We start from the raw sequence: 26,517 nt of genomic DNA on the forward strand, positions 1-26,517 counted from the left end.
GTAGGTCGGTGCTCGGAGTAGCGGGCGAAGGCCCGGAAATTGGGCAGTTGGTGGCGAGCGGGAAGCGCAGCTGGCTACAAGAAGTCGCCCCATTGACGGCATCGCACAGCGAGGACTTGAACTGAGGCAAGAAGGAGGTTTCAGGAGTACATCAGCAGAAATAAAAGGCGGGACTGAAAAGAAGAGGGTCCAACTGAAGAGGTCCCCGGCCCTGGGTAACAAAGACTTCGAGGTAAGGACGGAAACAGTTATACTGGGCCAAAGTCATGTCCAAGTCAAATTATATTAATCAAATTAAAACTTTAAACTGATATGGTCTTTTCTTTATGAACAACATTAAAATTTGATATTATACGCACTTGAAAGCAATTAGTTTAAGTTTCTGTAACCTGTGTAATGATTTTGTCAGTGCACCTTTTGACACAAATTCAAAACTCAATTGTGTGGCAGGGCCTATCCCCACTTTATTTTAAGAATACAATTCGTAAGAGAAACCCGATTATCATGAGTCTAAAAGTAAAATAGACAGTGAAATCTCCTGTGACAGAGCTTTCAGTGACTCAGAATAGACATTATTTTCTAACAGCATCAGTTGTAAATGATATCATAAATTATGATCATTTTCAAAGGCACTTAGCACTTTCTCAGTGGTACCTCTTAACCACTTGCCGAGCTCCTGATTTGCATGACCTACAACCCTTTTTCACTGAAAGCAAATAGGCAGTGACAACTTAAGTGAAAACGGTGAAACATGACAGCCAGTGCAGTCCTGGTGTAACAAATCATTTTTGTTTTAAAAAAGCTTTTTTTGGGAATGACTTCTGGAATTGAGAGGTTTTTAAAATTCAGATATCAGTGCACCCATCTTTGAGGTCCCTAATCAAAAAACTGGAGCAAATATAGAAGAACAGGTAGTAAAGTGTTGATACAACCTTGAGCACTTTTAAGCTAATTAATTCTCCGATGATCATTTCTTTCACAATCCCTTTCAATGCTTTCATCCGCTCCTAATTCTACTGATAAGTGTGAATGAGGGAAACTATTTGACCTATGAATTCATTATCTAGATTCATAGGGACTGCTCCAAAGACAAGAGTTTTGAAAGATGACCATCAATGTGTTCACTATTTGCAGTACTTCCTCAAGTATTCTGGTAGATAGATTATTGTGCCCTTTTATTGGCCATTATTCTCATCGATGTTTCCAACATCATTTCCCTACTAATACTGATTTCCTTCAGTTCCCTCCTTTCACTGGACTGTATGTTCCCTGACATTTTTCAGGTTATTAGTTCCCTCCTTTGTGAATACAGAGCCAAAATATATACTTAAAGGTCTACCATCTTTTTGTTCCCCATTATAATGGCCCCTGTTTATTACGGTAAAGAACCAACATTTTTGTATTTGCCGAATCTGCTGAAGTAAATAAAATATTAACTTTATTAAAGAAACTTGTTACTGTGACTTCTACTTATTATGAGTTTCGAAGACACCAAGATCATATAACGGTGCGATGTGGCACGGTGGCTCAGTGGTTAGCACTGCTGCCTCACAGCACCAGGGATTCGGGTTTGATTCCAGTCTCTGGCGACTGTCTGTGTGGAGTTTGTACGTTCTCCCCGTGTCTGTGTGACCCCCCTCTGGGTGCTCCGGTTTCCTCCCACAATCCAAAGATATGCAGGTCAGGTAAATTGGCCAAGCTAAATTGCCCATAGTGTTAGGTGCATTAGTCGGGGTAACTATAGGGTAGGGGAATGAGTCTGGATGGTTTACTCCTCGGCGGGTCAGTGTGGACTTGTCTCCATACTGTAGGGAATCTAATATGATATTCCAATGATACATACAATGACTACTTGCAAATCTCTCAGACAGATTTAACCCCTCATACTGCAATTCTAATAAGCTGTGTAAAGTGGATCAGAATAAGGGCTAATACATTTTTCTATGCAGTTTTCATTTACAGTCTTGGAGATGATTTTAGCTTCTTCAAGAGTGTTACTTCACAATATATTCAATAAATTTTTCAGATTCATTGACTTGTACTGCTGGTTTAAGTTTTACCAGTTAAATGGGAAGAGGTTACTGCAACTAAAAATTGACTATTATTAGTTAATTGCAGCAACTTCACATGTTACAAATATGAAGTTTGTTTGACTACAATATTTTGGACTGTTTTTCCAATTTAGATTGAAATGAAAGAATGAAGAGCTCATATGAAATGTTGTTAATTTCTGTCTGACAACAAATTTGGGTGATTTGATTGTTGTTAAAGGGGATCTGGGTTGTCTTAATGGAAGTTAATTATCTAAATTGAGATATTAACAGATTGTTCATTTCCAAGTCCCGAGGAGGGTGTTAGAATGAAGTTTGCACAGTCTAAAGGCGCAATTACCATTTCTTGCTGGAATACGAAAGTCTTTGCGGTTCATCTTGTCATGCAGATGGTCTTTGAGCGAAAGAGCTTTAGGAATCAATTAAAAGATTGCGTTGCGGAATCTCCGAGAACTCAACGAACCACACAGATACGGATAGTCTCTTTAAAAATTGGGGGAAGAGAACAGACAGAGGCAGCAAATTTCTACTGTTCACCAAGCAAGATGTAGGTGAGAGCTCATACTTGGTTTGAAGAGATCATGTTCACAAGGATTTAAACTGAGCTTCATTTTCCAACATTTTGATTAAAATGAGGGATATCCAATTTGTGCCAGTCAGTTTGAGGAGTAGAATTTATGTGACTGAAAAGGGAAAAGGAAAGGAGCTGAGAATAGGATAGCATTGGATTGGTTCCTGGCAAATGATTTACTTGAGAGACAAATAAAATATAAACCATAGTAGCATTTCAAGCTTTAAGCATAACCTACAGAAAAGATCACCTCGTTAAAGAGCAAAGGTTGCCTACTGAAATAGCGTTTAGTCAGTGTTTGTGGTTATTGTTACAATAAAAATATTAAAACCTGAAAATCTGGTGTGGTCATCTTTTCAGTCATTCACTTGAAGATCAAATTGCTTTGTACAAGTTAATGATCCCCATGGAGATCATAACACGCCATTTTGAGAGAGAAAGTTGTATTAACATAGCACATATAACAACCACAGGATTTCCCAAAATGCTTTACAGTTAATGTGGTACCATTAAAATATAGTTACAATTACACTGTAGGAAATTTTTGCATGACAACTCCCATAATCACATTGTGATAATGTCCATATAACCTCTTTATTTTCTGATATTGGTTGAGGGTTAAATATTGGCAAGATCACTGCACAATACTTAAATGTCACAACCTGTTACTCCCACTATGGAGAAATGTCAATGTCAGTTTTTTAATGATATTTTTATTGAAAGTTTTTTTGATAATACAACAAATCAAAAACAGTGCAATTCAAAACTCACCAATTGTGGATGGCACGGTGGTTAGCACTGCTGCCTCACAGCGCCAGAGACCCGGGTTCAATTCCCGACTCAGGCGACTGACTGTGTGGAGTTTGCACATTCTCCCCGTGTCTGCGTGGGTTTCCTCCCACAGTCCAAAGATGTGCAGGTCAGGTGAATTGGCCATGCTAAATTGACCGTAGTGTTAGGTAAAGGAGTAAATGTAGGGGAATGGGTGGGTTGCGCTTCGGCGGGTCGGCGTGGACTTGTTGGGCCGAAGGACTTGTTTCCACACTGTAAGTAATCTAATCTAAAACAGTACAAAGTAAAAGAACAAAACTATGCTCATGTACAAATATGTGTGTGTTATGTACAAATATAAAGGACCAACTGAATACATAAATAATAATTAATAACTAACAAATAAATAGCATAGCTGAGCGAGACAAAACAATAGCTCTTGACCATTGAGAGTGTTAATTTATATATAATCATATGTTCGTAATTCTTCCTGTCTGGGTGTTAGATTCATTAAACACAATTGTTATGACTATATAAAAGCCCTTATTAGTGTAGCAGACAAATCTGTGTCCAGGCAGACCAAAAAGGGCTGTCACGTCTTCGAAATTCTCAGCTTTCTGGTGCACCATACTTGTAAGAAAGTCCAAAGGGATGTGCTCTTTGATCAGCTTACACCCGCTTGATAAACCTGTGGAATTTCATACACCTAACCTAGCAGAACATTTGTTTTTTCTCTTGCGCAAGTAGTAGGGATATTGAAAGGTTTTTGTTTTATGTACATCTAAAGGAAGTACACTAGCTGGGCTAAGAAGAAGACAGCGCAGGTCGATCTCCACCTCTGTGCCCAAGATCCCCTCTATTGCAACTACTACAGAGCTCCAGTATGACGAGTTAGTGGCGGGACCAGAGACAATGAGTGAGAGTGACCGTACTTGTTCTGCACTTGGGACACATTGAAGAGACTGCCACTTTAAATTTAGATTAGATTTCCTACAGTGTGGAAACAGGCCCTTCGGCCCAACAAGTCCACACTGACCCTCTGAAGAGTAACCCACCCAGACCCATTTCCCTTTGACTAAGGCGCCTTACCTATGGGTAATTTAGCATGGCCAATTCACCTGACCTGCACATCTTTGGACTGTGGGGGGAAACTGGAGCACCTGCAGGAAACCCACACAAACACAGACAGACAGTTGCCAGAAGCTAGAATTGAACCTGGGACCCTGGTGCTGTGAGGCAGAAGTGCTAACCACTGAGCCACCATGCCACCCCATTTAGAGAGACAATCTGGAGCCAAGTGGATCCTGTGCAGAATCTTCAACTACAAGGCATGGGTCCTATTGCAAATTGATATCTTTCTTGTGTTTTCCCAAATATCCTCACATGTCTCAGAAGAGACCTGCATGCCCAACTCTCTCTCCCGTACCTTACAAAGCCGCTCGGTCTTGTCCGAGGAGCCACACCCCAAGCGGTGATAAAGAGTGCAGACAGAAGGTGTGTTCTTAGCATGAAAGCACCCTCCTCTCTCTGTCAGATCTACAGGAATCAGTTAGAAGTGTAGTTCTTTTTTGAATGAAGTCCCTGATTTGGAAAAAAACAGAAGTGGTCCCTGCTAGGTAGCTTGTACTTTCAAGCTAACTGGTCAAAAGACATCATTGTGTCCCCCTCAAATAAGTCACCCAGGCAAGACGCACCCTTAGCTGCCCAGAGTTTAAATTTAGAGTTCATCATCCCTGGTTGAAAACACGATATGCCAATTATATATGGAAGAAATGATGTTTTGGCAATACTGCCTTCACTCTGCGACATTGCCCTCCGTGCTTTAACAGTATTGATAACGATTGAGTTATGGCAATATTCCTTAACTGTCCTCATTTTGTCCAGGAACAGCAAACTAATAAGGGGGCACCTTGCCTGAAAAGTTTCGATATTTAACCATATCGAAAGAGGGTCCCCACAGGCCCAGTCATTCACATAAGATAAACGTGAGCTTAAATGATAGCTTTTAATATCTGGGAGGTCCACGCCTCCCAGTCTGTAGGGCAGTTGTAATTTAGTTAGTTTAATAAGGGGCCGGTTATGATGCCAGATGAAAGAACTGTTCAGTCTCCTGAATGTTTGCCTAGTGAAGATCAAAGGGAGCATTCCCTTAGGGTACAATAGGCAGGGGAGAATATTCATTTTAATGAGCACTATCTGACCTAACCAGGAATTTGGAAGCGCCTCCCATCTTTGAAGGTCTTGTTTGATTTTTGGCAAGTAAATGGACAAAATTAGCTTTAAACAGCTGATCAAAAACGGGAGTAATGCATGTACCTAAATAAAGAAAACCCTCCTGTGACCACTTAAAGGGAAATCGAGATTCGCCATTGAAACCTGATATTTTTGAGAGACCATCGATCTTGTAAAATTGGCCACTGATTTTGTAAAATTGATCTTGTAACCCGAAAAGGCACCAAATGAATTGACACATTTATCAGACAAAGTACCGAAACTACTAGGTTTGACAAAACGATAAGGACAGCATCAGCATGCAGTGTAATGTTGTGTGACTTTGACCCCACTTCTGGAGCAGATATGTTGGAGTCCATATGAATGGTCTCAGCCAGCGTCTCAGTCACCAATGTAAAAAGCAATGGCGATAGTGGACAGCCCTGTCGACTGCCGCTGAGGATATTAAAATTGCTTGACCGCATATCATTGGTGAGAACCGAGGCATGAGGGTCACTATAAAGAACCTTTACCCACCTGATAAAGGCTTCGCCCAAGCCAAACTGCTCTAGAGTATAAGAAAAGGTACGGCCACTCAACCCAATCAAATGCCTTCTCTGTACCTAGAGACATAACTGATCCCTATACAGATTGTTGTTGATATGCTTGGATCACATTGAGTAACCTCCTAACATTAGTAGATCATCTGCAGCCCTTTATAAAACCCATCTGGTCCTCTTTAATACTGGAAGCAGCACAGTTTCTAGTCTTAGTACAAGAGTCTTAGATAAGATTTTGAAATCAACCTTCAAAAGTGAGATGGGCCTGTAGGAGACACAGTCCTCTGGGGCCTTCCCTACTTTAAGAATAAGAGAGATATTGTCCTCTCGGGGATGGTAGGAGTGACTGTACGAATCATTGAACATGCTGAGCATCAGTCCTGACAGTATGTTCATAAATTCTTTATAAACTTCACTGGGAAGTCCATCAGGACCTTTCCACTCTGAAGCTGCTTCACCTCCTGCACCTCTTGCTCTGATAATGGGGTATTAAGGAAAGATCAACTCGGAGAAAGTGAGGACTGCAGATGCTGGAGATCAGAGCTGAAAAACGTGTTGCTGGAAAAGCGCAGCAGGTCAGGCAGCATCCAAGGAGCAGGAGATTCCTGAAGAAGGGCTTATGCCCGAAACGTCGATTCTCCTGCTGCTTGGATGCTGCCTGACCTGCTGCGCTTTTCCAGCACCACGTTTTTCAGTATTAAGCAAAGACTCTAGTTCAAGGGAGATCCTGGGAGATCCAGATTCTTGAAAAAAGACTCCATCCTAACCTGCCCATTCACACAACTTTCAGACTGATATAATTCAGAGTAAAATCGCTGAAATGCTGTGTTAATCCTTTTGGAATCACAGGTTAGGTTTCCAGCATCTTCCCTGATTGAGGTGATGGCTAGAGGGGCAAATCTTTCCTGGATACCCTAAATCCTTGCCTGGTTTATCATGCTCAAACAACCTTTATTTTGCAAAAGTGAGCTCCTTCTTAACTATCAGTGTGAGTATGGAGTTCAGTGTGGACCGAAGCGCTGTGATCCTCTGTAGCTTAGCCAACAAGGGCCTGTCAATGTATGCCTGCTCGGCTGCCTTCAGACGTGTTTTGAGCAAACGTTGCTCACCCTTCTGCAGCTTCTTACAGGCAGCATAGGAAATAACTAACCCCCTGGCATAAGCCTTAGTGGTTTCCCTGAGAACGGATGACTTATTGGCAGAGTCTGATTTAATGTTTAGGAAAGCCATGAAATCATTGAAGAAATACTCAACAAACTTACTATCCTTAAGGATGAAGGGATCCATTCACCAGTGTCGCAGACCTGCTATAGTGTCCTTATTCCGAACCAATAAGTACACTGGATGGTGATCAGAGATAAAAATATTACCAATTGTACAGGACACCACCAAGTCCAAGTGTGCTGCGGGAGTCAGAAAGAGATCAATCCTGGTGTGGCACCTGTGCGGATTGGAGAAAAAGGTAAAATCCCTGCCTGTAGGGTGGAGATGTCTACCAACCCGAGTTCAACACACAAATCCACTAACTGCTTAGATTGTAAACAAGGTATCGGGGGGCCTTTGGGAAATCTGTCTACCGTGGGATCCATAAGACAATTAAAATCTCCCTCTATGATAATATGCCGAGATGCAAGACTAATCAGTTTAGAGAATGCATCTACCCGGAATTTAAGGGGGTGGGCTGGGTGACAGTAAACATTTAAAATATCATATTCTTCTCCATTTATCAAGGCGTGAAGGATTACAAACCTCCCATATGTATCTTTAACACACTGTAGTAGTATAAATGGGAGATTCCTCCTAACAAATACGGTCACTCCCCTAACTCCTAGTATTAAAAAATGAGAAATAAACCTGATCAAACCCACTCTGCTACAGTTTCAAATGTTCCCTATCATCCAGATGTGTCTCCTGCAATAAGGCAATATCCACCCTATCCTTTTTAAGACTGGAAAGTACTTTTTTCCTCTTGACTGGCGAGTGGCACCCCTTAATGTTCCAGGTACACCATTGAAACACGTCCTGAGCCATAACATTCTGTCGCAACATTTAGACTCTAGAGAGGAAGAACTCAAATTACAAATCGCTGAGCCTCAATAAAAGAAAATCCACAGAACATTAAAACTACACAAATTAAAACAATTATGGCTACAAACCTGCAAAACTTCCAAAAACTATGTACAACAATAATCAAAAAACAAAACTATTATAAAGCGCCAATGGCACTGAATAGGGGAATTTACCCCGAGCCCAAAGGGGTATCCCAAAACCCTATTTCTTGTCCCGGTTGCCAATACAGTAACCAGGGTAGTTAGATACCAAACCAGGCTTAAACTGCCCATTGATAGGTGTCTACCATCCCAAACACCTTCTTAACTCCTCCTGGCTAGAGCCGCACCACAGACACATGCAGAAAAAGAGAAAAGAAAAAAGAATAGCAATGTGAACAAAGAAGTGAAAAGTAAATACCTGACCCATTCCCTGGTATAGCTTAACTTAGAAGCTTGAAGTGGATACTCTTGTCCCATCCCTGAGTATAATTTAACACCGATTATTACCAAAAAAAATCCCAAAAAGACTTCCTTTAAAAAAGCCAAACCCAAATAAGGCAATTATCTGTACCTATTAAATCGTCCAGTTGAGGTTAACATGTCCACAAAGTTTCTTGTTTTCTCTGATGAGTCAAATAAGTGTGCGGATCCATTAAAGGTAAGCTGAAGTACCGCTGGCTACTGGATCCTGAGCTCCCTCCATCTTTTCTTGATGCCAGCATATAATTTCCTTTTCTGGATCACCGCCGCTGAGAAGTCCTGAAAAAACATGATCCTGTAAACTAAAACCTTTGGATCTTGCCCCTGGGATCTGGAAGCTTCCATGATTCTTTGTTTGTCTGTATAATTGTGGAACCGCACCAGGATAGGGTGAGGGCATTGGTCCAGACCTAAGCTCCATACCATGACCTGGTGAGCTCTTTCAATCTTCATCCTTCCTGTTTCAGCCTCCAAGCTCAGGAATTCCGGCAGCCATTTCCTGAAAAAGTCTGCTGGTTGCTCACTTTCCTTCCCCTCCAGCAGACTGACAATACAAACATTTTTGCTCCTGCACAATTCTCAAAATTGCCAACCTGAGCAAGTAAACCACAGACCTGCATTTCCAGGGCTTGCATCTGCTCCTTGGATGAGTCGATCTCTGCTCCCACCGCTGTGACTCGGTGTTCCACCGTGCCCAACCTTTTCCTGAGGTCTCCCAGCTGCTGTGCGTACTGCTGAAGCATAGCGGAGATTGGGGCCAGCTTTGCCTCAACCTGCTTTCCCACAGCAAGGCCTGGTAAGTAATCGGATCCACGGTGCCGGTAGATTGGGCCGCGGCCCCAGCCTCGGGTGAGCTCACTTCTTTTTTTGGCATTTCCTCACTCGCGATGAAAACGGAGGTAAGAGAAATTCTCGGATTCTGCGATTCCTCCAGAATATGTCAAAATGACTTGAATGAGGTGGGTTACAGCCCTGCCTCCCTGTGTTGTGGTGCGGAGCCCAGCAAACCCAGTCTAGTTCGCCGCCATCTTAAATCCCCAGATGATGTCAGTTTAACTTTCCATTTGGAAGATGATTCTGATATCGCGGTGTTCCCTCAGCACAGCATTGACATGAATAGTTGGATATGTGCTCAGGTCGCTGGAATGTAACTTGAATGTACAACCTTCAGTTTCTGCAGAAGAGCTGTACCAAACTTGAAACATTAACCCTGTTTCTTTCTCCACAGAGGCTGCCAGACCTCCTTGTTTCTTGAGTATTTGCTACGTTGGTTTCAGATTTCCAACATCTGCAGTATTTTACTTTTATTGAACAAACAGATCTACGAGTTGGGAAGGGAAAGTGCCAGCAACTAAGCCACCATTAACATAATGCATTAAACTGTACCCCTACCCTCAGGCAAGTGCCATGGGGACTATAACAACCCAGCTCCAGCCCAATCTTATTAAATTTTAACATACATAAATCAGGTCACTGACAGAGTTCCTGTAAAGGAACATTCCAGAGTTGTGCCCTGATGATGTCAGCTGTGATACAACTTAGGCTTTCATCTCACTTCCTTTGAAATTTAAGTCTCTAACTGTTCCAACCCAGGAGGAGGGAGATCAGGGCAATGCTTGAGACATGCTGCTTTCGAACACTTTATCATCCAGGAGGGCAGGAGTACCTCTTCGGGCCTTGCATTGAAGCCTTCAGCCTTGTTCACTCTCCAGAACAAACTTCTGCTAACAAAATACCTCCACTGCTGGCTGCAAACATTAGTCTCCCATCCACTCTGTAAATTATTGATACTCCCTCTGAGTACAGAGGGCCAACCCCCAGCTAATGAACTGTGCCATCCAATTGTCATTTTAAAAAAATGAATGTCATTGATTCAGCACCTTTTTAAATTAGGAAAAGAGAAGAGATAATCAAAAGCTTGAATAATTGGGAGGTTTTGAAAACCAGGAGGAGCAGGAACATGTGCCAGTCATTCAGTCCCTTGGGTATTCAACTCTATTGTAGCTAATCCTCACTACACTATATTCAGAAAAGGAATTCCTCCTCGCCTCTGAATTTAAATTGGTGACCACCTACTCTGAGATTATGCCCTCTGGTTTTTGACTAAACCACATAGGGAAATAATATTTCCAGGGGTCTACCCTGTCAATGCCCAGGAATTTTGTATGTTTCAATAAGGTCGCCTAATAATTTTCTGTACACCAATGAGTATAGGCCCAACTTACTCAATCTCTCCTCATGACACATGCCTAAAATGTAGGCTTTTATAGCTACTTTCCCTTCTCTGCCAGGTTTATCGTGACTATCAAAAACCCAAGACATTCCTAACAACAGGATATGCAGAATTGTTTTTTATTAAATCAAAGTACACTACTGCAAAATAGTATTACATCACAAGCTTACCCTTTATAATGGTTACAATTACAAGTGACCTGGTTTATGTGGACTTGTCTGAGGATCAGACCAAAATAGGGGATCAGCTTGCTCCATCCCAACCTTCCCAAAGATGTTGCACTGATTTTTTTTTCAATCCTCTGAGGATTCTTTCAGAATCTAGTAATTTTCTAGGCATTCTTATTCATGCCTCCACGATATTTGTAGGTACTTCCTAGGAAGCATCCCATTGGGCCTGAGGGATTTATCTGTTTTTAGCCCCATGAGTTTCCCTCATACTTTACCTCTAGTTACTGCAATTATTTCCTCTTCCCTTTTTTTGCTCCTTGGTTGATATTGGACCCATTCACTGTATTTCTCTTGTTGCACCCAACTCTGCAGAAAATGCTGGAATCTTCTTCATTCTGCTCCACCTGCTTGAGGTCCAATCTTCCAAACACTCTTTTCCTCAATCCCCCATCCCCTGACTGCACATCCAACATTTTAATCACTTTCGGCACTCTCATTTCCCAGTCTTTATTTCTCCTGTCATCCTCCACTTCTTCTGGTGCTTCCATTCTGCTCTTTTTTTCCCAAATTTCAGTCTCCCCTTCAAATCTATTTTCATTCTTGATTTCCTCTGCAAATTTCTGAAGTTGAACCTGTAGATTCCTCTGTCCTTCCTCCATTTACTGTGTTAAATTCTAGTCCTGCGACATTATGTTGTGTTACAAATTACTTGGTGAGTTTAAGATGCTATGGCAACATGCATGTTGTGGTCTGGAGCAATGAATAGTGGTAGAGATTGCAACTTCCTTTCCATCACAAGGTTGATCAGGATTCTGTCACAGTCTTGCCATTTGGTATTAGCATGATGCAATGACTTGTCGATTGATAATCTACCTGTTTGATCATTTAATGAATGCAGTGTCTTGGCTACCAAGTCTTGTTTGGTGATTCAAACCTAAACTTTCTGGCTCAGAGGCACAAACACTATCTAATAGGCCACAAGCCTACCTCAGTGGGTGATATAGAGGCCTTGGAAGAGTTTCAAAGCTATATGAATGATTCCTAGTTTAAACTCAGTTACTCAAAGAACTTGATTTGTTTATGCTAGAGCAGCATAGATATAAAGCCGACTTGGTAGAAATCTATAAAATAATTCAAGAGCTGGAGAGTGTTTTTATTGATTACTCTAGTTTCATAAACTGGGGAAGACCAGCGATAAGAGTTTAAATTGAGGGGAGAAATGGACTGGATGTTAACTTTATTTCCCTAGAAGGTTGTGACACTCTGGGATGTATTGCCAGCTGATATGGTGGGAGCTGACTCTACACAGCTTCAAGAGGGAATTTGACTGAAATAGATATTGCAATATTGATTTTTGGATATACAAATAACAGTTGGTCCATGTGATCTGCACTGGTTTTGATTATCTGAAGGAGTGGGGAGGAATTTTACAGAATATATTTTTCTCTTTTTGCTTTTGTTTTAATCTTACCATGGGAGATTAGGAAAGGAGAGACAGTGAAAACATCGAACCATGTTGCCCTGGCCATCATGAGCTTGGGCTAGACTGGATTGAATAGTAATTTCCTGTTTTACAACTTTGTCAGCTCCTCATTTTGTCGGAGAGCCCCAGATGATGCTGGCCTTGGTTTTATTACGAGGTGGGTAGAATCTGAGTCATTGTGCGATGCAGTATGATGCCCAACAGTAGAATTAGAATTGGATTTTATTGTCATGTGTTCAGGAGAACAGTGAAAAGCACAACAAGCCATTCTATGGCAACATCTTAAATTCTGGCTTTGAAATTTGTGTTTTTAAAAAGAATGAGAAGAAATAGAACCAAAAGAGAAACATCCAGATCTGAAAGGCTTTTCTGAAAGGAAAGGGGAAAAAAGTGCAGATTTTAAAATTTTATCTCCCTGGGCCTTACCTTGGCCTGGGATTTCAGTCAGACTCCTCTTGGGACATGCTTCAGCGATTTGCGGGGACAAGCTGCCTCTGTCCCTGATGTCTCCAATTACCTGCAGGGATTCATAATTATAATATTGAACACCACCTAGACGTAGTTTAAACAGATAACAGACAGCTCTTGCAATCTACATGTACAAAGTGCAGTAAAAAAAAATTACCATAGTTCCCATGCACAGTTTCCACTCGTACTGGGATGGTTAAATTTATGACCAATGAGTCACTGGTGGAATGCTGTCCAACATATGGTCTGCAGTGTGGCTATAGAGCAGTTGAGAGAGGTCAATAGAAACATTTTTAGAACATTTAAAAGACCACAGAAAAGAAGTTGGCATTCATAAATCAGGCTTGGGACAGCAGAGGGTGAGGGCCACCCATGCTGAAGGAGCTAAGGAGTGAATGTTTAGATTCTTTTTAATGGTTTTCTTTTGAAGCTTCGGATGGAATGTTGTTTGACATGGTAAAGCAAATGGCCTGGAATCAATGGCATGGATTGTTAGTGGCTGTACGTTCTGTTTGGCTCTATGGATCCAACCACATTTATGCTTCCAAATAGCCTTCTCTCATCCTCTTATATCACTTAACAGTGTGATTCTTCTAATACTTTCTTTTTACTTTCCTGGTTTCCTCACTGAATGCATGTAAACCTCACACTTTGCGTGGAAACTATCAGGGCCACCTGGAGCTTTTAGGAGGTCAGGCAGTGGGGCTTACTTGGTTTTGGAGGCAAAAATCCAGTTTCCTGATGGCAGGTTAAAGTTTTCAGAATCTTTTCAGGTGAGTCAGCTTCCCTGACCTTGATGATTGGAAGCATCTTTTGCATTGGTTAGTTATGTAAGGATACTCATTAACACTCCAGCCCTCTGGAATTCTGATCACAGGCACAATCTTGGAAGGCAGAAATGGGAAACACTTACTTCAGTAACCTGACTCTAATATATTTTCTCCGATCTCCTTGGCTGCTTTGTAACCAAGCCATTTCTTTATGCAAGTATTTAAAGTGTAAGGGGTGAATCCTGGCCCAAGATAGCATCACAGGCTAACACCACTAACTGTGGAAGGGGTGCAAGTTGAAGGGGGCACAATTCAAAAGAGATAGCTTATGTCAAAAGACACTTTAGGGAATGAAACTTTAAAGGGTGTGGTAGGATCCTGTGGAATGGAGGAAGGAAACTGAAATGCAGAAGGGTTGATCACATTAATAGAAACAAAGTGATGAAGGAAAGATGGGGAATGTGATGGGTATGTGCCGTGAAGGAGAAAGAGCTGGTGAACTTTAAGCCTTTTAGGACAGAGAAATAACTTCATTACCCAGAGAGCGGCGAGCCCTGTGGAATTCTCTGCCACAGGAAACTGCTGAGGCCAAAATATTGAAGACTTTCAAGACAGATGTGCACATAGTTATTAGAACTAAACTGATCAGAGAAAATGAAGAGAAAGTGAAAAGAGGCACTGAATTGCATAAACATCTGTGATCAGATTGAATGGTGGAGCAGGCTGAAAGCGCCTGCTGCGATTTTTCTGTTTCTAATGTAGAAAAGCAAATATCTCAACCTACTTTGTAAAGAAGGCCTCTGGCAGAATGTGCAGCACAAATGAGATGGGCCGTGAGATCTATTTGCACATGTTCTTGCACAGTACAAACACTCTCAATTCAGGGAATCAAAATAGAAACTGAAATGTGAGTACCCAGTTAAGTACTCCCTGTATAATAACGGCAAGTTCTATTAACTCTAAAACCAGCATCCTAGTCATATCCCATCGTTCATTAAACTTTGAAACTTTTTTCTCCATAATAGTAATGATCATGTTATTCTACATGTATTCACAGCACCTGGTATCTGAAAGTCAAGAACATGTGGATGCAACCATTACATGGGCTGTAGTTTCCAAGGTTTCTAAGATGTACAAGCTGTTGGATATGCAGTAAACACTGGTATGCTCAGATACAAGGAGCCAAGACATATGGCACTCAGTTGCATAGCATCATCTCCACAGATTCCTGAATAAGTTTGCATTCCCTCAATGTCTACCTTGTTTTTGACCAGAGAAGACAACTTCTGCAGGTGTGCACTGATTATCCTGGGAGCTGTCAAGGAGCTTACATTCTGCACAACTTCCAACTTCCTCAAATGTTTATTCCCCTACTGATTGGCCCATTGTTCTGATTGTGGACAATCATGGCGCAGAGGCATTCCTGCCCTTGAGGGAATGCTTGCTTTATACATTTTAAATGTTACATTACTTTGCCATTATTTGTAAGTTAACTTATTTTCTATTAACCAAAAATAGTTTCCCAGTCAGAGCATCAGTACGGAGCCACACTTGGTGCTTATGTGACTCAAACCTCAATTCGTAATGGACATTACTCTATTACACCGATGTAAGAGGCTAAATTATACCAATTGATTCCTGAAACTTAGTCTAGTTTAGGTTCCTTTTTTTTCAGTGGTCATGTTCCTCCCAAAAAGCAGCAAAAAAATGACAAATTCAGCACAGTTTACACTGCCCGACATTATCTGCATGTGAGCATACATGGTGATCAGTGACCCTCAAGGTAGTCTATAAGGGAAATATAAATAGAAGTCTTAACAAATTGAAAGATATTAGAGGACTGAGGTACAAAAAGCTGTAATTGTATCCAATTGTATAGAAGGTTGACAACAATATAACCAAAGTGACTTTAATTTCTTAATTTGTTTTTGCCTACCACTATATCTTGGTGCCAGCTTGGATGCCACAGCTGAGCTTGAGAAATCCAGCTGACTTCTTTGCCATCTTGCCTCAGATGACTTTGGTGGATATCCTCTGGACCTGAATGTAGATGAAACCAACTATAAGAGAAAGATTTCTGATGAAGGGCTCTGGCCTGAAATGCCATTTCTCCTGCTCCTCAGATGCTGCTTGACCTGATGGACTTTTCCAGCAACACACTCTCGACTCTGGATATAGATGACTCCAGCCTGCTCAGAGCCTGTTACTCTGATGTGGGTGAAAACACCTCGGTTTTACCTGATTGAGGTGTTTAGGTCCCTGGTAGGGGAGAGATATATTGGAGATGCACTTTTGGAATGTTCTGAGGTGGCAGTCCCTGGGTACCTGTCTAACATTTTCCACACTATGCATATGCAATGGCACCTTCCTCACCTTTATAGTCACCTGGTGGGGGGGAACGCATCAAGATCTTTTAGCTTCCTATCCTATTCTCTCCAAGTGATGTGGAGACACCGGTGTTAGACTGGGGTGGACAAAGTCAGAAGACACACGACACCAGATTGTAGTCCAACAGGTTTATTTGAAATCACAATATTTTGGCACACTGCTCCTTCGTCAGGTGAAGTGACTTTCTCCAAGTGAATGAAAGCAGCCATGGATCTAATGATGGAGTGAAGGTTCCTGCACAGTATGATGGTTATGTTTCAGTTATACTGGGCACTACTGAAACCACAAAGCTGGACACGGCAAGGTTTGTCTTGTCTGGCGTTTCGAAAAATAAAAGCTGACTTGATTGAAACTTCTAAGGTCCTGAGAAGTAGCGAGTTTTGAGAAGATTTGTAGCTCAGGTTGAGGTTCTGGATGTAGGTTTGCTGGCTGAGCTGGAAGGTTCATTTTCAGACGTTTCGTCCAGAGGCTCACTGTAGATGTTACCTAGTAGGGTGACGAAGCGTCTGAAAATGAACCTTCCAGCTCAGCAAGCAAACCTACATCCAGATCCTATGAACTGCTAGGAATCTAGAACTAGGAGTCACTCCTTCAAAATAAGGTAATGTAAGGTCAGCTCATGAATGGCTGAGTCCAGAGGCTCATCATCTGTACTGGGCTCAGGAAGAGCCTGTTTCCTAACAGTCTTGGAGAGTCAGGGACCTCTGTTTGTTTCTTCCTTCTCTAGCTGGAGGTGAGTTTCAGTGCTGTGCTCACTAGGATGTGATCCTGAACCTCCTCTAGTTTTATTGCCCTCTGAGGTGAACGCCTGTCTGTGCTGGTGAAGAGTGAGGAAGAAAGTCCTTAATGGTGCAGCCTGTGAGACTCCTGACTGTTCCTCCTCAGGTGTGAGTTAAAGGGCTGGTGGAGAAAAGCCTGAGAAGTCGGAGCTTTTTTTGTGTTCTGGGCTGGGAGTGGGATCCAGAAGCTGCAGAGAGAAACAGTTTAGTGTAGAAGACATCATCCTTGCCCAAGGTTTCATTAGGATAGAATCCTACAGAACAGAAACAGACCCTTCAGTCCAACTAATCCATGTTGACCAAGTTTCCTAAATTAAACTAATCTACTTGCTTGTGTTTGGCCCATATCCTTCTAAACGTTTCTATTCTTGTACCTATCCAATGTCTTGCAAATGTCAAGATATATAACTTAGTAAATTATCAGGGAAGTGAGAAGAAATGTCTCCATAAATGACTGATGTTTTAGGCAATCAGTCAGGAAATGATTGGAAGTGATACTGGTAAAATTATCAGTACCCTTGAGAATACTGTCAAAAATTGGACTCCTCTAGCAAATCTGAGGCTGATCATGTGCTGTTCGTGCATTATCAAGTCAATTGGACACCAATTCTGAGATGATTGACTCACCTCCTGACCCCCCAAAGCCTGTGTAGACATCTGCAAGGCACCAATCAGGAATATGATGGAATACTTTCAGCTTGCCAGATGATTGCAGCTCCAACAACACTCAAGAAGCTTGATGCCATCTGACTTGGTTTGTCCTAAAGCTATTCGTATGATTGGCATCACATCTACAAACATCCACTCCCTGCACCAACTGGCCCTCAGTAATAGCACTGTTTACTGTTGACAAGATGCACTGCAGAAATTCAGAGGCTCTATGTTGGAGGTTGATGAGCTGGAAGAATAACAAATTGATGGCTTTCTCATTGGATGGAATGCATAACTAATCTCCTCTCCAGTGCACAAATGTTATTGTTGCTGCCAGCTCAGTGGCCTTCTATTTGTCAAGCATCCCCTCGTCCCAGTCTGGCCATGCTCCTGCTTAGTATGCACATTTATTGCACTCCTGCAGAAGGAGAAGCATTAAGAGACATTCTCATAGGTGCACGAGCACTATGCTTGCATTGATAGTTAAAGGTGTCAATCCCAAGTCTGAGATTGCTCGTGTCCTTTACTAGTAAAGAGTAAAAGGGTTTTTGCTAAAAGTTGGTTCAGTGTCAGAGGTGGAGTCAAGGCAAAAATAAGGAAACACGATATGATGTGTGCTTGAGATACATGTGAGAAATTCAATCCAAAGCCACCTTTTGTGATGTGATCACATCCCGTGCAAGCCTTTCGTGGAAAGATATCAATGTGGAGGTTTTCCAAGTTGCGAAGAAAGGCCAATGAGCTGCTGATATGTGATCGGTTGAGTGTTGTAGCTCCTGTTTATATCTTAAGAGTGAACCTTTGCAGATGTGGGAGAGACAGTACCATTGAAAGCATGCAGTCCAACATTGATTAGATTAGATTAGATTAGATTAGATTACTTTACAGTGTGGAAACAGGCCCTTCGGCCCAACAAGTCCACACCGACCCGCCGAAGCGTAACCCACCCATACCCCTACATTTTACCCCTTATCTAACACTACGGACAATTTAGCATGGCCAATTCACCTGACCTGCACATCTTTGGGCTGTGGGAGGAAACCGGAGCACCCGGAGGAAACCCACGCAGACACGGGGAGAACGTGCAAACTCCACACAGTCAGTCGCCTGAGGCGGGAATTGAACCCGGGTCTCTGGCGCTGCGAGGCAGCAGTGCTAACCACTGTGGATTCATTACCCTCTGAAAGAAGAGATTACCCCTCCTTCTGAGATTATGCCCACTGGTCCAAGACTCTCCCACAAGCGGTAATAACCGTTCTCATCCACCTTGTCAACTCCCCTAAGAATCTTGTGTGGTTCAAAAAGGTTGCCCCTGATTCTTCTCCATTCCAATGGGTACAGGCCCAAACAACACAACCTCTCCTCACAATCAGTCCCTCTAAACCTGGTATGAGCCGAGTGAACCTTCTATCGACTGTCTCAAATGTTCTAGATCTTCCAGAGATAAGGGTCCCAAAGCTGTTCAGTATTTCAGCTATGGTCTGACTACTGTCTTGTCCAGTTTGAGAAAAAAAACTCCTTATTTTTATTGAACATAATATCATTTTCCGCTTGGGGTCCTGCATCCTTCAGGTCTCAATGTCAAGTTTAATAGGATTAGAGCCCGAGGACCTTCCTCAATGTCCTTACCCCAACCCCCACACACCAGACTCTGTCACCACATTGGCTGTTGTCACAACAATCCCACCGAGTAGCTGCTAAATGGGACCATTAGTAGCAGACATTCTCCCAGGCTGACCTTTATCCATTCCTTCATCTCTCCAACTGTTGCTCTCTCCCTCTCTCTCTGGGATTCATCTTCACCTATCATTTACTCCTCCTCCCCCACTCCATCTTCAGAATATATACTGATCTTTTCCTAGCTACATAGAGTCATAGAGATGTACAGCATGGAAACAGACCCTTCAGTCCAACCCGTCCATGCTGACCAAATGACCCAACCAATCTAGTCCCACCTCCCAGCACCCGGCCCATATCCGTCTAAACCCTTCCTATTCATATACCCATCCAGATACCTTTTAAATGTTGCAATTGAACCGGCCTCCACCAGCTCCTCTGGCAGACTCTGTCATTCTCACCACTTGCCTTCAGACCGAATTTTCCTGAAATAGCCTGGCAATCCATTCAGTTTTAGAGCAATTAAGGTTGGGAAACAAATGCTGACATTAATCAGAAGCTTATTCCACAAAAGAATAACATTATCTGTTCATTTACATGTTTTCTCTGGAGCTTGTAGTATGCAAATTGGTGGTCACTGCATTACAACAGTGACTACAATGCAAAAGCATTTCAGTGGCTCGAAATTGCTTCAGGTATTCCTGAAGTCATGAGTGGTGCTAGATAAATACAAATTCATTTTGCACAAGAGGACCATTTTGTGAAAATATCCCATTGCTACAAAATGAAGTGAATGGTCGCCAAACAAAGCATCGATTTCCATGCATGCTGCAACATACTCAGCAGCAATGACACTTGTAAACCCTATGTTAAAATAATAATCTCCATTATGGCAGCTATATGCAATTCATTTGTATCAAAAAGCACTCTTTCATTAGCAGAATTCCTATCTTAAAATGGAAATTCCAAATGTTGCTAAATAGCTCATGAGACCTACACCAACTTCATAACCAGAAGGTTATACACATCCTGTGTACTTAGCTCAATTGGTGGAATTTTCTACACTTATAATCCACAAATTCTGATTCAAAGATTTCCTTTGAACATACTACTGATATTTCAAAATAAAGAGGGAAAATACTAAAAGAAACACAGCTGGACTGGCAATATTTGTGGAGAGAGAAACAGAGTGAACACCGTCAAGTCCAAATGACTCTTAGAGCTACAGGAATGTTGTGTTTTTTTTGGGTTTCTGTCCCAAGGACAAAACATTAAAACTGCACTTCAAACATCACAGGTTGTGTGACATTATTTGAAAACAGGCAGAGAATTTCTGTGGTCTCCTGGCCAACATGCTAACTTCACCAACACCATGAATTAATGTTTACTGGATCATGCCATGTTTAAATTGGCAGCACAAAGCTGAGATAGGATTCATTTCTTGTAGCAGCTTGACCAGAAACCAGACCTGTAAAAACAAAAATTAGCAAGTCAACATGAATTCCTTGCAGCAGGTCATGGAAGGTTAATACTTGTCTTGCCAGTGTGAGTTCAAGGTGCCAGTAAAGAAAGCCTTTTCGCCGAAAACAGTCTTGTTTGGGTTCACTAAACCAACACATAGCAAAATGTGCTGAGCTTCAAATGAATAGCCACAGCCTTTAAGAACTTTCCTTTAAAGAGCTTTAATGAGGTTTTCTTTAAAAAAAATAAAGGGTTCATGCTGATCAGAGCTTTCAAGGAAATGGAGATTGCTTACTTCGGGGTGTTCTAAATGATACCAGAAAACTAGTATAAATGATTCTAGCCTGCTTGAAGGTGACATGGCAGGGCCTAAGATTACACATCAGGAACTATGTAAAAACAAAAGGCCAAAGAGCCCACCCTGTAATTAAACTTTTAATGACCCTTAAAGTCCTTACTGCACAGATTAGAAGAGACCTGACTTTGGCACTTGTGTGTGAGGCAGACACAGATCCATGCCATCCTGGAGACAGAACTGCAGACAACTTCATTCTGTCAACTAGTCGTCCCAAACCACCACTGGAAAGATTTTTCAAACTAGTTGGTCTGCTTTTTCATGAATGCACCATGTCAGTGACATCTGATTACAGAGTAAACAAATGTGTTTAATCATTCTCCCTGTGGGAAGGAGGGATCAGAATTTTTCCAGGATATAAAAGTGCAAAATGTCAGCGATAGTACAGACTGGCAGCCAAGGATGGCCCTCTTCCCAACCGCACGGCCCAAGTGAATAAGAAGGACTTCCATTCTATTACATCAACAATAATTTTAAATTATTGTAACTTCATATACTCAAGGCCAAATATAACATCTAAATTTAAGTTGTTTGCTGTGCCAGGATTATTTGAAGGAACAGTTATTTGTCTCCCAGGGACCAGAACGGACTTTAGTCTTGGTTCAATGCCACTTTGAGAAATACCAGAAAAGTGATGAATATCGACAGTACATAGCATAACCCCAATCAGGATTAGTTTTGGGACACAGGAGATTCTGTCCCACTACTGATACTTTTTAGTCACTTTAAGTTCTAGTTGCCATATTTAAAAAGTACCTTGAAAGCACTGCTCATCATCTCCACCACCCAAGACATTCGAGACCAGGGAAAAAAAAATGGTGCCACACTTTAGAAAAGCCTCCCTGGAGTCTCTCTTGAAGTCTGTTCTGGAGAGAGGGAAGTTCTTTTTCCGGAAGATGGCAACAAAAGCAACCAAGACAGAAGTGGCTGAGAAGGTCAATGCTCATAGACAACTTGAAAGAACCTGTTTCTAGTACACACAAAGCTGAACCATCTGTTGTGCTTCACCACAGCATATACCACAGTCTGCTCAACACCTCATACCCCAGGGAGTGAGTGAACTCCAAAGTTGCCTGTGCACAGGGCTGTTACACACAAGGTTGGACGCCAGGCTCAAGCAGTCAATATGGATCACTTCAGTGCAGCTATGGGCGGCACGGTGGCATGTCTTTGCTTAGCCTCTCCCTCGTAGCCCTACACACGGAAAAAAAACCCACCTTTTCCACTGGGACAACACATCTATCCTGGGACAGGCTAAGCAAAGACATGGCAGAGAATTCCTAGAGGCCTGGCACTCCAACCACAACGCCATAAACAAACACATAGATCTAGATGCCATCTATCAACCCCTCAGAAAACAAACAGGAAATGACATCACCACAAACCCCAGGAACCCCATCCAGGAGAAAGATATAAATAGCAGGAGACAACAGCTTCGTTTCACTTGGAGGTCGCCACTGATGATGTTACCGAGCCAGGTAATAAACCTACAGCTCAGCGAGCAAACCTACACCTTAAACCTCAACCTGAGCTACAAACCTTCACAAAGAGTGAATGTTTCGAGTCTGGCTTTGTTTCTTCAGAACTGAAGGGTGTTGGAAATATTTCTGCATGCTTTTGAAAAAGGTGGAGGAGGAGGAAGGAGGCCAATGATGTAGTGGTCCAGTGTAAAAGTTAAGCCGTTGTGAATGGTGGCAGATGAGAAAAAGAGATGTGAAGGGGGAGAATGGGTTGTTTCAACTAAGAGGAAAGGAAACGAGACAAACAAAACAAGGCTGTGAGGAGAGAATCCACGAAAAATGGAGAATAGATATCATGCAGTTTGAATTCCATAACTTCAGAAACTATGCTGAGCAGTCAAGGCTGTGATGTGCCTGAGCAGAAAATGAAGCATTGAATGGAATTGAATTTATTGTCACATGTACTGAGGCCTTGGAGTACAGTGGTCTTGGAGCTTGCGTTGTGCTACTTTGGAGCAGTATAGCAAGCCTAGGATAGAAATGTTAGTAAGAGAGCAAGATGACTTTGCTGTCAATCTAAGAATATTCCTTAAATTTGGGGATTAAAACTGTATACAGTATTCTAGATCTTACCAAAAGCTCTACAGTTGTAGCAAGGCTGACTTTCTTTTTTCCTCTGTATTCCAATCCCTTTAAAGTCCAAATGCCATTTGCCTTGGTGCACCTACATGTTAAACCTTCTGGGTTCCCTATTTTTATGAGCACAATTCAGCCCCTCTCTCCATTACCATTTATAGGTTACTCACTTATTTTGTAAAAAAAACTCCTGTTCTACACTTGTAAACCGGGGAGCTTTCTGCTTACATAAATATCCTAGATATTAAGATTTAAACAAATTTGTAAAATTGAAGAATTAAGCATGCATATCTAGCTCAGCAGTAAGACTATATTCTGTTCTAAAATCACTGAAGCTAACTAATATTAAAATAAAGTTAGGATTGTCGTCATCTTGTTCAGTCATGTGTGAAATAGAGTTATAAGAATTGTACAGCACAGAAACAGACCCTTCAGGCCAACTTGTCCATGCCAACCAGATATCTTAACCTAATCCCATCCCATTTGCCAGCACTTGGCCCATATTCCTCTAAATCCTTCCTATTCATATACCCATCCAAAGATGTGTTTTTTAAATGTTGTAATTGTACCAGCCTCCAACACTTCCTCTTGTTCCATAGATGCACCACCCTCTGCGTGAACAAGTTGCCTCTTAGGTACCTTTTAAATTTTTTTCCCTTCTCACCCTAAACCTATGCCCTCTAGTTTTGGACTGCCCCACCCCAGTGAAAACCCCTTGTCTATTTATCCTATCCACGTCCCTCATGATTTTATAAACATCTTTAAGGTCACCCCTTCAGCCTCCGAGGGTCAAGGGTAAATCGCTTTGGCCTCTCCCTATAGCTCAAACCTTCACTCTGGCAGCATCCTTGTAGATCTTTTCTGAACCCTTCTAAGTTTCATAACATCCTTCCTATAGCGGGGAGACCAGAATTGCACACACTATTCCAATAGTGGCCTAACCAATGTCCTGTACAGCCTCAACATGACTTCCCAACTTCCATACTCTCAATGCACTGACCAATAAAGGCAAGCTTACCAAACACTACCTTCACTATCCTGTCTACCTGTGAGTCTACTGACAAGGCTCTGGCAGACTCAAAGCTGCTATTCCAGTGACAAACTAGGGAATGTTGCACTGTCTGAGGTGCTGTTTTGTGGATGAAATATTAAATCATGACAACCAACTGCTTAAATGTAGAAAAATGCACTTCTGTATTCCTGTGAGTTATTGCTGGCTGGTGTCATCCATATTTTTGCAATTTATTAGCTTACAATGGATTGATTGTGGTAGCAGCCCATGTGATGGCCAGGCCTGGGATGTGGGTGGAGTAAGGAAATGGCCATGATGCTAAGGCCACAAAATTATTGAACACACTATCACTTTCCGCTTGGAGACCCTGCAGCCTTTCGACTCAATATTGAGTTCAATAATTTGAGGGCCTGAGTATCTTCTCCCCTGTCCTACTCCAACCACACCCACACCAGGCCTTGTTATCTCACTGTCAGCTCCTAATGGTCGCAACTGGCAGCTATTCATTCTCTCAGGCTGACCTTTACTCACTCCTTTGTCTGCCTGACTATTGTTCTCTCTCTGTCTCTGGGCTTCATTCTATCAATCGTATGCTCCTCCTACAGTTCCATCTTTGCGATATATACACCAACCTTTTCCTAGCTACAAGGGTTGCTTGACCTGAAACATTAACTCTGCTTTCTTTGCACAGATGCTGCCAGACCTGAGATTTTCCAGGAATTTCTATTTGTGTTGGAAATATTCATATGTTGAGTCTTTAAAAATTAAAGCCCGGTGTGGGATCGTTTTCGTAAGTATGAGCATTTGTAAATCAAATGTTCGGAAATCTGGGATCCCCTATAAGTCTGTTAGATTAGGACATAGTAGGGAAAAGGACTTACTGTGAGTCAAGATATGTGGCAGCTGAGTTTTTGAAGATTTCCCATTTACAGAATAGAAAATTAGTGAGGTTGGAGTGGGAGTAAGATTGGAATAGGTGATGAAGGTTTCAGCAGCAGTTGATCTGAGAACAAGCTGAAATTGGTGATGTTACAGAGATGGAAATCAGTGATCTTCATGCAAATATGAGATCAGAAGCTCATCTTGGAGTCAAATGTGACAGCAAGGTTTTGAACGGCCTGGCTTAATCTCAGGTTGTTGCCACAGAGAGGGATGGAATCAATTGTTAGACAATGGATTATGGAGTGGGGACTGAAATCACTGGCTTCAATCCTCCCAGTATTTAATTGGATGATATTTCTGTTCACCCAGTACTGGATGTTGGCGAATTGCTCTGATAAGTTAATATCACTGGGGGAGTTAAAGGCGATAGTGAGTTAGAGCTGGGTGTCATTCCATCTATGCAAACTAATACTGTTCTTTCAGATGTCCCCAGGCCCAGCATGTCAGTGAGCAGTAGAAAGGGGCTAAGTTTAAGCTATGTGTTGACCAAAGGTGGTAATGCAGGAGCAGGAAGAGAAATCATTGCAACTCTGTTACAAATAAGTGAGAGTAGTCCCATTGCTGGACGACAGTGAAGTGGCATTGGAGAATGATATGGTCAACTTTCTCAATGGCTGCATTTTGGTTTAGAAGGACGAGAAGGGAAAGCTTGGGTAGAATTTTCCCAGCCCTGGAGCAGCATGGGCAATGGCAAGAAATTTGGGAGAATGCAGTGAGAAGGAAAATATTAGGCTGTAAATATTGAGCAAAAGAAAAGTCTGATTTTTCAGATACTGCAGAGGGTGACGGTTTAGGGTGTTTTTCTGACTGGACGTCCTTGTCCAGTTCGGTCCCACAGGAGTCTGTGTTGGGGCCCTTGCTGTTTGTGATTTTATATAAATGGTTTACACTTGAACGTAGGAAGGTTGATCAGTAAGTTTGCAGACTATGCAAAGATTGGTACGGTTGGTGATGCTGTTGAGGATAGCTTTAGACTGCAAGAGAATATAGGCAGGTTGGTCAGGTGGGCTGATCAGTAACAAATGGCATTTAATCCAGTTAAATGTGAGGTGATGCACTTGAGAAGGACAAACAAGGTGAGAATACATGATGAACAATAGGACCCTTGGAAGCACTGAGGATCAGAGGGACCTTGGTATGCAAGTACACTGGTCCCTTAAGGTATTAGGATGAATGGATAAAATAGTCAAAAAGGTATATGGTATACTTGCCTTTATGAGTTGAGGCATAGTGTTTAAGAGCCAGGAGATGATGCTGGAACTGTATAAAATGTTGGCTAGGCCACAGCTAGAGGATTGTGTGCAGTTTGGACCCTCACGTTATAGGAGGATACTCAACAGTAGAGAGGCTGCAAAGGAGATTTACCAGGATGCTGCCTGGGCTGGAGAGTTTCTCGG

Source organism: Chiloscyllium plagiosum, chromosome 29 (genome assembly GCF_004010195.1).
Source record: "Chiloscyllium plagiosum isolate BGI_BamShark_2017 chromosome 29, ASM401019v2, whole genome shotgun sequence".
NCBI lineage: Eukaryota > Metazoa > Chordata > Chondrichthyes > Orectolobiformes > Hemiscylliidae > Chiloscyllium > Chiloscyllium plagiosum.